Here is a 5,810-nt window from a genome sequence, read left to right as displayed (position 1 = left end):
AAGAATTAAGTTTTGTATCCTAATTATAAATTCAATCAAATTAAAATGTTGTCTTTAATAAATTAAACTTTTGTTCTTTTTCATTTAACCACACCCTCCTCGTTCGTCACCCCCCTCACACCTTCCCTCTCAAATTGCGCACAAAGGTTCCGCCCCGGGTAATAGGGATTCAATTCCTTGACCCAAAAAGGGAACCACGAGCGGTTGACTTGTTGACGGAGTAAAAACGACTCTTCCAGTCGCTGACCCGTCGCAAGTCCTAAACCAACACCACCTATATACAAGGCCTCTCCACTGAAGTCATGACGTCATCACTAGTAGGCCATTTGTCGTTCAGTCTTGTAATGTAAAACGCGAATTTTTGAACAGTGTAGTGCGTTTTAGTAATAATTTTTTGTTGTGGATAGTTGCTGAATGCCTGTATTATTGAGGTAAGTCATAATTTTATTAATTTACCGAATTATAAACGTATTTAGAAAACTGACAATAATAGGTTAGATTTGGATCATACTTCTTTATTATTGAAATTATGTATTTCTTTTATAGCAATGCCTTTCAAATGTTGTGTGCCAAATTGTAATGGCAATTACAAAAATGGGCCAAAGGTTGCAACGTTTTCTTTTCCAAAAAATGAAGAAATAAAAAAAAATGGTTACGTGCTATTTGTCGACAGAATTTTTGTCCTACAAATAGTTCTAAAGTAAGTTAATTCAATATATTTATAAATAAAATTAATATTATAAATAATATGTTAACGATCAATTTGTTAATTTATAAATAATCTCAAGACAAAAATTTATGCATTACACTTGTTTTTACTCATCATCATGTTTTAGGTATGCGAATTACATTTTCACTCTTACGATATTGAACGAGAAACGAGCCATTATAATGAAGCTAATGGGAAATTGTTAACTGCTCCATTGCGACATCCACGTTTAATTAAAAGTAAGTGTTTCAAAATAATTTCAAAAAATTCTACAGCTGCAATATTTTAATATTCTAATTGTATTTATCTCAATTACATGTTTATTGTTTTCATCAAGATAATACTTTAGTACAAGATAGTACTTTAGTTATATTTATGAATTACAAGAATGAAATTACAAATATTAACACTTGGAATTCAATATTCCCCATAACGAGACAATGAAATAGTATTCCTTTTCTCATTGCATTTTTTGTTACAGACGCTGTTCCAAGTCAGTTGCTATACAATCCTCAATACTTAACAGAAAGTGAAGCACCTCATCGAGAAAGCCCAGCAAAGAAACGTTTAAAGATGGAGAATTTTTTGATCGAGCAAGCAATTGCAAGCAGCATAGAATCGAGAAAAACGTTTGATGAAAAAAACGGATTTTCTACGTTAGAAGAGTTGTATGTGAAATTGAAGGATCGCATTGATATACACAAGTGGATAATTTCGCACAAAGACACTACTATTTATTTCTTTCATGTAGAAGATACATCATATCCAAATGTTAACAGCTTTAGTTTATTTCATTCTTTTGCAGTCTGGCATTGTTTTTTTTTTATGGTATCATTTTGTCTTTTTGTATAATTATTTAAAAAGATGTTACAGAGTGTATGTATAATTTTTATAATTAAGATTTGAGCTGAATGCTTTGAACAACAGTGTCCTGAAAAAAGTTCCAAATACAAATCACGTATAGTTTCGAATGTTAGAGTCTTGACAATTTGACGTTGATTTTTTTGTACGAGAAAATCGTGATCATTTTCTAGTAATTTTTGGACAATTAAGAAAGTATATGCTGCACACGTAATAACGTCTTCGTTGGGATTACATAAACCTCCTCGATTGTTTGCTGCTATTAAAGCTGAAAAATGTATGTTGTCACCAATTAAAAAAATTTTGCAGTATTCGCATTTCAATTTTTTAATCGCTGAATATGAAGTGTATCCTGCTACATATACAAGAAGTGGCCAAGTATCGTCTTCGATATTGTTAAGGTCCTCTTCATCAATAACACATGCATTTCTTAATAATACGGGTATATTTCCTAATAAAAAATCAATTTAAAATGTCAATGCATGTTTTTAAAAAATGTTGTAAATTAATATAGTTTTCTATCCAGATAGAAAAACATGTAGAATATTAGTTTTAGTTTCATTTTAAAATATAAAATATGTTATAATTCAAAATGTAAATTTTGAAGTTATTAATTTTAAAATTAATTATTAAAACATATAGCAATCTTTATAAAATTGAAGCCTAAAGTAAATGCTTGAATAACTGTAAGATTCATCTAACACAATTGTGCCAGTAATTATGAAAGTGGTCAAAAATCTGAAAAAATTAATGTATCCATATCTTGTGTAAAAACATGTTTTGTGTTGTGATTAATTCATTTTTTTAGATTTTGTTACTTAGACACTTTCATAATTACCAACACAATTATTGCTGAATACATTTTACAAACTAATTTTGTAATTATTATAAAAACTATTGCAGTATCAAATTGTAGAATTATCTTAACACAATTATTATGAAAATGTTCTATCTGGGTAGCTTCTGAAATATTTTGGATTTATTTAAAATGTTTGAAAATAATGATTAACAATAGAATTAAGAAAATAAGAATGAAATAACAAAATGATTATACACAAATGAACAAAAATGATTATAATGATTGGAACTTGGAAGGAAATTTGAAAATACAGTTATGAGGAAAACAAATTTGTTTAAAGTTTATAAAAAATGCAGTTGCTCGAAGTTTCAATTAATTTTATTTTTTATTTATTACGATCATTTTTGTGAAATAAGATTTCTAAATTTTTCTACAAAATACGATACTTTTTATCTTAACGATAGAATCAAAGAAAGTTTTTTTTTACAAAAATATTGTTTTACAAATTTCTATAAATCCAAAAATATTTTTGAATTTAATGCAATTTTTATATTACGAAATTTAATATAAAAGAAAATTATGTAAAACCAGAATTTTGAACTTCCTCTTCATCTTCGATATTTTCCACAAAGTCCAAGATATCTGTCGAAGTCATTTCTATATCTCCATATACTTTGGACTTTAAAAGAAGTGGCACGGTATTCTGCATACGAAGCTTACTTTCGGATTCAAAAACTTGACGAACTGATATATGATATTGTGCTCCAGCTTGTTGTCGGTATATTCCAAAACGTTCTTCCAATCGATCAGTTTGGATTTTTCCACACAAAAAAAAACTCCAATGTTTTTCATCCAAGCAGTAAGTGGCTAACTTTATCAAAGCATCTGTGGTTTGAAATAAAGCGAAATGGGTTTCTTTTGTTAGTTTTCCACCACCTTCACAATTTTTCCATCTGTTTAACCAATTCAAAAAATTTTTTAGAAATTTTATGTGATCAGAATTTTTGGTGATTGGCTCTTCAAAATGATTCCTATGTCTTTTTCCTTTTAGCAAGGTTTTAACATTTACTATATCCCACCACTGAGAAATTAACTCTATATATGCAGCAGTATCTTCAAAATATTCAAAATGTTTTTTTGGGCCAAGTTCACGCAGCGCTATAACAACATTGGTATTGAAAATTTGTAAAGCCAACTTGACATTCTGTCGTTCGATTGACGTTGGATATAAGGATTTTAAAGACAGCGTGTACCCATATTGCAGCAAATTATCCTTTTCTGTAGAGTGCATATCTTTAAGACTTTGGAATGAAGCAAGTCTCATTTTCTGTTCATTAAAATCTGGATATTGCATATACTGATGTGGTTTCTGATTTATCCAATTATTTCGAATGTTTTTTATTATGTGTACTGAATCAATAACATAAAACAGAGGTCTTGAGGAATCTTTAGGATTGCGGTACACATTCGATATTTTCGGTGGATTACTAAAAAAAGACATTGCCTTTTTATTGATTGCGTTATTGTCAGAAACAACAGCTAATACTTCAAAACCAATATTTTCTAAACCAATGACAATTTTTGCAATGAAGTCATGGAGGGTTGATGCTTGGAGCGTTTTTACTGGTAAAATATGCACAACATCTCTGTAGGTTAATAACATACTATTGATCATAAATACATGAGCGCTCGTTGCACACTCTGTACTGTTAAAAGCTCTTCCCACTATATTTCCGCCTTTATAGTCCATATACGGTTTTATATGAATTTCGTCCATCATCAATGTAACTGTTTTATCCTCAGCATTAAGTAGTTTGAATTTCGATGAAATGTAATGCAGAAAAGTTGACTCATCTTGCTCTAATTGAGGATTAGTTGAAAAATTACTACAAATTCTTTTTATAGTAGTTGACGATGGTAATAATAAATGCCCAGAGTTACGAAGAAATTTGTAAGCATGTGGAGAAATTGAATGAAGTAATCCACAAAACAAAGTAGTTTCCCATGAATATCTGAATGCATTTTTCTTCGAAATATCTAACAGTTTAATTTGTTGTAATAAAAAGTCTATAACCGGCTTTTGTTCAGATAATGTTGTTGACAATGAATTTAAAATATCGATACAGATATTTAAATTCTCCTTCACCGAACAGTCTTCATATTTTTCTTCCAATGATATTAAGGCTTGGTCGAGAATATCTTCAATTTCAATGATATTGCTTACTACCAATGGAAATTTGAGTTTCTTCAGATATTTAACTTCCCTTGATCCATAAAATAAAGTGACGGTGAAATTCTCCGACACTCGTGCACAACATTTAACATTTGGATATGATGTATCTTCTACATGAAAGAAATAAATAGTAGTGTCTTTGTGCGAAATTATCCACTTGTGTATATCAATGCGATCCTTCAATTTCACATACAACTCTTCTAACGTAGAAAATCCGTTTTTTTCATCAAACGTTTTTCTCGATTCTATGCTGCTTGCAATTGCTTGCTCGATCAAAAAATTCTCCATCTTTAAACGTTTCTTTGCTGGGCTTTCTCGATGAGGTGCTTCACTTTCTGTTAAGTATTGAGGATTGTATAGCAACTGACTTGGAACAGCGTCTGTAACAAAAAATGCAATGAGAAAAGGAATACTATTTCATTGTCTCGTTATGGGGAATATTGAATTCCAAGTGTTAATATTTGTAATTTCATTCTTGTAATTCATAAATATAACTAAAGTACTATCTTGTACTAAAGTATTATCTTGATGAAAACAATAAACATGTAATTGAGATAAATACAATTAGAATATTAAAATATTGCAGCTGTAGAATTTTTTGAAATTATTTTGAAACACTTACTTTTAATTAAACGTGGATGTCGCAATGGAGCAGTTAACAATTTCCCATTAGCTTCATTATAATGGCTCGTTTCTCGTTCAATATCGTAAGAGTGAAAATGTAATTCGCATACCTAAAACATGATGATGAGTAAAAACAAGTGTAATGCATAAATTTTTGTCTTGAGATTATTTATAAATTAACAAATTGATCGTTAACATATTATTTATAATATTAATTTTATTTATAAATATATTGAATTAACTTACTTTAGAACTATTTGTAGGACAAAAATTCTGTCGACAAATAGCACGTAACCATTTTTTTTTTATTTCTTCATTTTTTGGAAAAGAAAACGTTGCAACCTTTGGCCCATTTTTGTAATTGCCATTACAATTTGGCACACAACATTTGAAAGGCATTGCTATAAAAGAAATACATAATTTCAATAATAAAGAAGTATGATCCAAATCTAACCTATTATTGTCAGTTTTCTAAATACGTTTATAATTCGGTAAATTAATAAAATTATGACTTACCTCAATAATACAGGCATTCAGCAACTATCCACAACAAAAAATTATTACTAAAACGCACTACACTGTTC

General features: G+C 29.3%; 1 long non-coding RNA gene across 1 annotated transcript; it reads left to right on the top strand.

Annotated features, from left to right (window-relative positions):
• Positions 1 to 255: 255 nt before the first annotated feature.
• Positions 256 to 1,881, top strand: LOC136997303 (uncharacterized). Its single transcript, XR_010888113.1, has 4 exons — positions 256 to 431; positions 547 to 700; positions 837 to 948; positions 1,191 to 1,881. It is a non-coding gene; the product is annotated as an uncharacterized lncRNA (long non-coding RNA).
• The last annotated feature ends 3,929 nt before the right edge of the window (positions 1,882 to 5,810 follow it).

The sequence above is a fragment of the Linepithema humile genome, chromosome 1, assembly GCF_040581485.1.
Source record: "Linepithema humile isolate Giens D197 chromosome 1, Lhum_UNIL_v1.0, whole genome shotgun sequence".
Taxonomy (NCBI): domain Eukaryota; kingdom Metazoa; phylum Arthropoda; class Insecta; order Hymenoptera; family Formicidae; genus Linepithema; species Linepithema humile.
The sequence above is the reverse complement of the archived record's forward strand: the minus strand, read 5'-3'. Positions and strand labels throughout refer to the sequence as shown.